We start from the raw sequence: 9,119 nt of genomic DNA on the forward strand, positions 1-9,119 counted from the left end.
CATTTGCGAAGGGATATAGCGTGTAGGGCCTGCGGAAATGCGCCTTCACGCGGAGGTGCTGGACGAGATGGAGGGGCAGGAGGATGAGGGAGCTGTGATGGCCTCGGCGGCTCTGTCGCCGCCGCTCATCGGCGCGGCGGCGGCGGCTGCCACGGCCCCCAGGCTAGTGGTGGGCTACGCCCTCACGAAGAAGAAGGTGAAGAGCTTCCTCCAGCCCAAGATGCTCCTGCTGGCGAGGTAAAAACCTGGATCACGGCCAGGGAGAGGGAATGTGTTGGCGATTTGAGATGGTTGCGGGATGCAGAGTGGTGATGGATTTCGAGGGGAATGAGAGATTTCTCGTTAGTATTTGTTGTCCGGGTGGTATGGAATTCCGCGATTGTTTCGTTTGTTGTTTTAATTAAAATAGCATAAAAGAGTTTGGAAGATGCTGCTGTTGGAGGAAAATGGTGAATAATTTAAGGGATAAGGAGGAAACATGGCTCGATAAGCAAATTTTCTTTTCTAGTCTTGATTAAATGCTGTTCTGCGTAGTGCTTGCTGGCCAGAAGAATTCACGAACAGCTAATGTGATACCAAGGGAAGTATTCTGGTCTTGAAAGCATTATAATTTCCCTGGTAATGGGGTGAGGGGAATGCTATTCTATTCCTTGATGCACTAGTCAAATAGTGATCGAATCGGACCTCCACTGGAGCGCAAAGTTGTCGGGAGCGGCTAGTGAGAGTGGCTTCTGAGTGAAGCGTGCTGGGTTAATGATTTACTAGTACCAGAGGCAGCTGGCTAGTGTTTTTATGGAATTCAATGGCATCTGTAGATATGCCCTATATGGGCATCCCATGTTGACTGTTCCACCGCATGAGGGGGTCTCAATAGTCAATAGCTGTATAGTATCGTTTTCAAGTTGGTGGAATGGGCCTAAGCGTGCAATTCCTTGTTGATTGGTATCTGGGATTCTAGTTTGGAATATTCCTGTGGATAAGCACATCACATGGAAAATGACAACTTATTGATGGGAGTGTCTCTGCCGTGTTCATATGTACTTTACTTACTCGATCACTAGATCTGATGGCAACATGGCCCGCTGACAAACAACAGCTTCTTGTTAGTTCTCTGGATTAAGAGCCAAGCTGATTCAATTGTTTGCTTGTTGCTTCTTTTGTGACAAACACAAGGAACACATGTGGACTACTAGTAAACAACAACAAAATTAAGGGCTAGAATATTTTTATGCACAATGAAGTGGTTTATGCTTGAACTATTTGTCTATTTTTTGATTGTTTGTGTTTCTGATTTCTTGAGACTGTAAATGCCTGCATTCTAATATGATGCGGTTTACACTTGTAAAATGCTTCATAGGCTATGGACACAAGCAAGGTTGTGGGAAAAGCAAAATAAATCAATTTTGATAAGGAGAATATTTTTTCCACAAAAATTGAGCGGGTTTCCTTGACAAATTTTGTGCCCTGAAAATTGATTGAGTTTCTCCATGTAGGCCTTCACGACTCAAACTATTCTGATACCAATACCATGTACTTCACTTATGTAACACTCCTTTCTTTGCCCCTGGAGATACACCCTTGTAACATAGCATTTAAGTTTCTGATTTGAGTATTATGTCGTTGCTCAAGCATGTTGCCAACTTTAAGTTCATGGCATGCTATGTGAATATTTTCTATGATATTTTGTGTACTTTGATAGTATGTAGAATTATGGATATTGCCATCACTAGCTCTGCATGTTTAATTGAATGCTGTGGCACTTGCCAATCTTTTATTTTTCGTTTTTGCTGCTTCATGAGTTTCTTCATCATGTGTGTTGTCAGGAAAAACGGAATCAGTTTTGTCTCTATTGATGAGTCTCTTCCCCTCTCAGAACAAGGACCTTTTGATGTTATTTTGCACAAGGTCAGTCACATATCTTAAACTGTAATAAAAAAGAATGCAGCTGCATAGGACCTAGATCATCTCATGTTCTGCAGAAGATTCGTTCTTTCTTGTGAACAATATTTTGTGCAGCTTATGTTGTTATTCATCATTCAGAAATCGTTCTTTCTTCCTTCTGCAGATTACTAGCAAGGAGTGGCAGCAGGTTCTGGAGGTAAGATCATGCCATATAGATCTGAATGTGTTTTGCCTTATTTTTTTTGCGTAAAGCGGTCCATTGTCATATCCTGGGGAAAGCTACTTGCAGTATTCTGTTTTGCAATGATGACAAGTAGTATACTTAATCAGTCAATTGCAACTTATCATAATTGTGATACTTTCTTCTTGGCTTGGAAGTTGATATTACCGCTTTGCATGGCTTTGCTAACTTAATTTCTTCCATTTTCTTGGAGGAGTACCTTGAAGAACATCCAGAAGTTACTGTCCTCGACCCTCCAAATGCTATCGAGCATCTGAACAATCGACAATCAATGCTTGAGGAAGTAGCTGATTTGAACCTATCAAATTTCTATGGTAATATCACACACAGGTTTAGAAAGGAATGATTCTGTTCATTTAGGTTTTAAAGTTTACATCATGTAAAGTTACCTTCCACTTCATCATTAGGATATTAACACAAATCACATATCTTGTTCGATCCAAATTATTGTGCAACTGCTGTCCCAGGAAGGAAGGGTCTTTGCCCATTATAGTGGCACAGAAATGTTTGCCATTTAAAGTTTTTCAGTTAGTAATGTCTAATTCCATTCATTGTGAACCAAATTGTCCATTTAAGGTTGCAATTTTAGTTCTATCTTCAAAATTATGAATTATGATGCTACTGTGTTAACTCCTGGCTATTGAAAACTGGAAGGTCTCGGTTCAATTCCTTTATGTTTACTGTTGGGTGATTTCAAGGACAATTCTCGTTTGAATTGGCAGAAAAAAATTTCATGGTTGTCTGTAAAGATGTAGTATATTGCTATTAATAAGAGGAAGACTGCTCAAAGTGCACCTTTAATTATATTTGCTGAGGACATACTATGTTTGCACTAAACATGTGATTGTATGTGCATTGAAATGTTGCAGGAGAAGTTTGTACCCCACGCCAACTGGTCATTACGAAAGATCCATCCTCTATACCAACAGCAGTAGCAATGGCTGGTCTAACTTTGCCCTTGGGTAATTGATTCCATCTTGAAGCTATCAATTATTTGGATAAAGAACATTGGAATTTGCTGTGCTCCTGCGAGCGATTCATTTGAAATAATCAGGTCCACTCAATTTGGTTTATCTTCTGGGACTTACTTCTTTATATTTGATTGATCTGAGTATTTTATTCTATATTTTTTGTTTCCTTATGTTAGTAGATCGGTTCACTCTTCGTTGAGCAGGGTACCATATCTAGTCTGCTAGATTATTTCCCAATTCCCAACAAGCTCCATTGTTGTTGTTTATGTTCTGGCTTAACTAGCTTCTGAACTTCTTTGCTTGATTTTGCAGTCCTCTTGAAATGCGCACCTTTTTTATATAGATTTGCTGCACAGGGCAGAATTCTATAAAGCCAGAAACATCAGAATGGATTGATTACTGTTTGTCACAAAAAAAAACAAAAAACAAGTCATTTTTTAATTTTGGATTTGCAGCCATTTTTTCAGTAATTCATGTGTCTGAGTCATTTACTATGCTTTACATTGCCTCGTAATATTATTATCATCATCAAGGTTCTTTATATAATTATATTTTATATAGTTTTTTTTGTTCTTCTGTTGTGGCTCAATGCCCATGTTTGGTTTCATCTCTAAACTGCCTGGGACTTTGGTGTTCTTGTGCCTTTGAAACCATTTTTGAAATTTGGAACTTTGGTTTTGGACACTGTAACCCAATCCAAGTGCAATTAGAAGCAATATGCCATAGAAGTTCCTCAAAGCAAATTGACTATCTGTGGTTATCGACGAGTTAGCTAGTTTGGTGGGTCATTCCCTGGAATAGTGATTGACTGCTGAATTTCACTTCCATCAGCCTTTCCATTCTTCTTTTGCATAAGCTCTTTGGGTCCATGATGTCAGAATATGTTGCATACTCCTATTACCATTCTCAGTAATCACATTTGTTCTAGTTAATGAATATTTGGTCCCTATTTTCCAGCTGTAGATTTCAATTATTCTGCTGTTGGAGCTTTGCTTTTAAGCTATTTCCATAGATAATTGGCTATGTTCAGAGCTAGTAGATGGAAATTGCTTCACTGAAAGTACTTATCCTCTTGCAGTTGCCAAGCCATTGGTTGTTGATGGAACATCAAAAGGTCACGAACTATATCTTGCATATGATGAGGCCTCCTTGTCAATGCTTCATCCACCTCTGGTTCTACAGGAATTCATAAACCATGGTAGATTCTGATTTTTCTGGTTCCATCTATATTTTAAGTTTTTTTTAGTATCCTGACACTTTGCCCTGAAACAGTAGAATGTGGGATCTGATTCGTTGCCTCTACAGGCGGTATCCTCTTTAAGGTCTATATCATTGGTGAAACAGTACAAGTTGTCCGCAGGTTCTCTTCCTGATGTCAACACATATGACTTGCTAAACAACGTTGGCATCTATCGATTGCCAAGAGTTTCATGTGCCGCAGCTAGTGCAGATGGTGCAGACCTTGACCCTCTTATTGTAGGTGAGACTTGTGCAGCGTCGCTCTTTACCTTTTTCATTAATATAATATCAGTGATCCCTTTGTTCAATATGCTATTTGTCATTAGAATTGTCAATGCAAATGAATTGAAGGGTCAATATCTCCTTAAAATCATGATTCTAAAATTCAGGGCAAATTTGGTCGATTAGAAAAATAGATGACTAATAATGTGATTTGCTTGTTACATATTTTCAAGTGCACTAAATGAGCTTTCTCATACATGATAGAGCTTCCTCCAAGGCCACTTCTAGAGAAACTGGGGAGGGAGCTTCGTAGCCGGCTGGTATGACTAGTTCTTGTTTCACTGCAAACATCTGTTTCATTTGGTTCCTCACCTGACGTGGCAAAAAAACTTGTAGGGGTTGAGATTGTTCAATGTTGATATGATTAGAGAACTTGGAAACAAAGATCGGTACTACATAATTGACATCAACTACTTCCCAGGTGTGGTTACTTACTTTGCTATCCCTGTCATTCATACCTTTTTTTTGAAACGGAACTGTCATTCATACCTCTGATTTGCCCTCTTCATTTCTAGTGTTATCTCTATCTTTGTCCACTATTCCAATAGGATATCTTCTGCATGATCAAATCTTGATTGTGCCGGGACAAAGGTAGCCTAGCTAATTACGTTTAGTTCATCTCCAGATACAGTTGTTATTGGCCATAAGTTACCTTATAACATAAGTACTTTTGTGTTGGGCATTAACTTCTCCAAACCGTTAAGTGCATGATTCTAGCCACTTCTATGATATTGTATGGAGATAGGAATCCTTGCCATTTCCGTAGAAGCATCTTTTTCCCATTACTGAAAAATATTGTGGATACAGTTTGCACTTAGAACCATCATACTGTGCGGCTCTGGCACATGGTGTTTCATCATCTTCGAAGATACTTACATTAGAAGAACATTGTATCAGATACTAGGACATTGTAATTCCCTTAGAATAGTATCTCCTGATGGTATTTTCTTGACTTATTTAACTGCGCAGGTTTTGGGAAAATGCCAGGATATGAGCACATGTTCACTGACTTCTTACTGAGTCTTGCACAAAGCAAGTACAAAAGGTACTTAAGCGGGACCTGAAGCGCAAGGGAGTTTGCGAAGAGGCGTCACTGACAAAATGGCATATAACGGTGGCAGCTGTGCTTCCCCACCGATGTACAAATTCCGGAGACATAAGCATAAGCCGGAGGCTCGAGGAAGTTGCAGTGTGTTTCTTCAGAAGTGGTGGTACATGCTGGATCCTGAGTAGGAATAACCAAGGAAATGTTTGGATGGCCTATGCCCATGTAGTAAAATGTTGTTTACTGAATGCATACCTTCTTCGTGATGGCCTCCTTTCATCATAATTTGGCGACCGGTTTTTTTGGGGCCAAGCTTCACCCAATTGTTTGGTCTCAATCTTCGTTGATTGGGGTTTGGGGGTTAGTTGAGCAGAGGGTTCGAGGTCTGTGGGCTCTAGCGAGCTCGTCCAGATCGAGCTCGGTGGCAGGCCGCGCCGCCATTTTTTTCTTTCTTTTTTCTTTTTCTTATTTTAGTTATCTGCTGTAATTAGCTCTCCAATTTTTGTGTAGAACTTTTGCTCTCCATTTTTTTTTCATTCAGGAGTTTTGATCAAGCGATTTGTTTTTGAAATTTTGTTCATATTTTTTTCTTCCAGAATCTTGTTTCCAAAATATTTTGCCTTTCCCAATTTTTTTCTCTTAATTCAATTTTGATTTTTTTCTTACAATTTTTCTTCTTAACTTTTTCTTCAAAGTATTTTTGCTTTCAGTTTATGTTTTGAACATTTTTTTGTCATATATTTTTTTTGTACATAAAATTTTGCTTTTATAATTGTGCCTAAAATGTGGAGACGGAAAGGGCAGTAATTTTGGATGAGCGAACCATGCCGGCAGTCAGTAATTTTCTTCACCCAATTGTTTGGTCTCAATCTTCCCTTCTTTCTGAACACTGCTGTGTGGTGGCGAGGACCTGTATGGTACGGTTTGATCAACCACAAGTCCACAACAGTGACGCGCAACAGATTCCGGCTCCTTTCCTCATGGCCTTGTCGCTGAAGCTCTGCAGTTGAAAACGGCGGCCTTTCTGCTACGGTGAGTGCTTGCCAGAAATTGATGGGTTAGTGACGCTGCTTGACTGCTTGTTCGTGCCATCGCAACTCTACGTCGAGCAGGACGAGCCGATCATGTGGTGCGTGCCTGCGATGTGCGGGTGCGCGCTGGGTTGAGGGCAACCTGCTTCCCCGAATCCGCCCAACCTTGTGTGATTTGAGACGCGCCGCACACGCACGCACCTGTGCCCGTGTCGCCACCAAAGAAATCGGTAGCGAATCGGGGCGGATGGACGGGCCGGCGGTGTGTTCCGCGGGCGCCGACGCCCGGGCCGGTCCTGGGCTGCGCGGACTCGGCGGCGTCCTTTTTTCTCTCAAGTCTCAACCCGCGGCGTCGTCCGTCTACTCTACTCAATAGGTTCCCTCCCTATCCAGGGGGCTTGCTAAAACGCGCGCGCGCTAGGAGAGTTTTCAACAAACGATTTCAGACATCATAGTTTTTCCTTTTTTGGAAACAGCAACCAGGTCCGCGCGCTGCTTGTACCGTGCATGCGTGCATGCGTAGCAGAACTATTGAAGGCATGTCTGCATGTGCCCCCCACCCCACGAGAGTCTGTAGAAGCCCAGGCCCCAAGTGGTAGTAGGCCCCCCCTCCCCATTCCCCTTCGGAATTTCCTTTAAACCCACTGTTATATATAATTGTACATACATAAATTATAAAACAGATTTATATTACAGAGATCTTTTTTCTTTTCAGATTCTTTCTTTTTTTACCTTTTTTCTATCATGTGTCTAAGTTCTCTTGATAAATTCTTATAGAAGTTGTAGAAAAAAGTATATCGAGAATTGTACTCAAAAGTTATATGATGAACTTGTGCATTAAAAGATTTGTGCAATAAATCTGTCTGATAAAATTAACACCATAGAAGTTGTGCAAAAAATTGTCCTCCACAAGTTATTTGAAAAAACTATGTACTAAAAATTTATGTATTGTAAAAGTTGTGCTAAAAAGTTATTTTTTGAGAAGTTTAAGAAAGAATTATACTTAAAAGTTATGTGTACTGTAAAAGTTATGATGAGATTTTATGTCTCAGAACATGTGTGTTATAAGTTATACACAAAATTATATTTACAAATTATAACTTTTCAAAGAAAAAAACTAATTCATTTTATACGGACAGGGATCGCTTTCCTTTTTAGGAAACAAATTATTCCGCACAACTTTCCAATTTTGGAACATTATAACCTATATATATAATTTGTAAGTATAATTTTTTTGCACATCTTCACTGAAGCCAGATTCGTATTATAACTTTTTATGCTGTACATAACTTTTACGTATATTTTTTTCTTAACAATTTGAAATTAATATTTTTTTAACACGGCTTTCACAGTGCATACAAAATTTAATGTGTAGTTTTCTAAAATAACTTATAGAGGATAACTTTTCAGCACAAATTGTACGAAGATGTTATTTGGAAGATTTCTCACACAATTTTTGTACGCACAAATTTATCATGCAACTTCTAACCACAAGTCTTGGTATAATTTTTTAGTACGATTTTCATATAAAAGTTGTCAAGAAAACTTCAGACATATAGAAGGTAAAGGGAAAAACTGGAAAAGAAAAAAAATAACAACACATATGGAACGTAAAAGGAAAAACAAAAAAATGAAAAGAAAAAATAAATACCTGTAACATCAATCATATGGAGGTGGGTGGAAAAAAATCACGTGGGTGCGTGGAGTCTCACGTCACGTAGAGAGCGGACTGCGGAGAGCGCGGACAGCTCGTCGCGCGCCGCGAAGCGTCCTGACGCACGATCGCCATAATGGAATCGCGCCTATCCAGCAGCCTCATCATGGGTTCAAAAATAAAAAAGGCCTCTCAAACCCTCCCGGCGAAAAACTAACCCGGTGCCGCCGAGACCTACTAAAAATTCCGCAGCCGAGCACGGACAAAACCACAAAAGCACCGGCAGCAACGACGATCAGATCAGGCGCGGCGGCGACCAACGACGACGCACGAGCTGAGGCCGGTCGCGCTCGCCCGGCCATTAACAAACAGTGACGCGTAGTTTAGGTAGCGCGCACACGTCCTCCTCAGCGCCCTAGCTCACCTCATGCGGCATGCCATCCGGAGAAGCATTGTTTTGTTATCCCTATCCCTGCCCCCCCCCCCCCCCTCTCCCGAGCCGACACATCCCGACCGCGGCCACGTCACCCCGCAAGGATACTGACCCAACTAAACCCAGCAGCAGCTAGCGATCGCTCTCGTCTCATCATCGCCATCCCCCGCCCATCACACGACGACGCGTCCCGTCCCGTCCCGTTCGGTTAGGTTCCCTTCCCCGGCGAGCCTTGGTCGGAATTTTCAATCATGCATGTCGTCCCCGGCCCCCCCGGGTGCGCGGCTCCTTTTTAGGTTAGGCCCCGTCGCCGCCGTGCTC

At 41.1% G+C, this 9,119-nt stretch overlaps 1 pseudogene across 1 annotated transcript; it reads left to right on the plus strand.

Annotated features, from left to right (window-relative positions):
- LOC120646772 lies at positions 1 to 6,003 on the plus strand (annotated as a pseudogene). The gene is made up of 10 exons (XR_005664581.1): positions 1 to 237; positions 1,824 to 1,905; positions 2,066 to 2,098; positions 2,337 to 2,457; positions 3,013 to 3,105; positions 4,193 to 4,312; positions 4,420 to 4,594; positions 4,840 to 4,895; positions 4,972 to 5,056; positions 5,605 to 6,003. The product of XR_005664581.1 is annotated as an inositol-tetrakisphosphate 1-kinase 2-like (transcript).
- The last annotated feature ends 3,116 nt before the right edge of the window (positions 6,004 to 9,119 follow it).

The sequence above is a fragment of the Panicum virgatum genome, chromosome 9K (genome assembly GCF_016808335.1).
Source record: "Panicum virgatum strain AP13 chromosome 9K, P.virgatum_v5, whole genome shotgun sequence".
NCBI classification, from domain to species: domain Eukaryota; kingdom Viridiplantae; phylum Streptophyta; class Magnoliopsida; order Poales; family Poaceae; genus Panicum; species Panicum virgatum.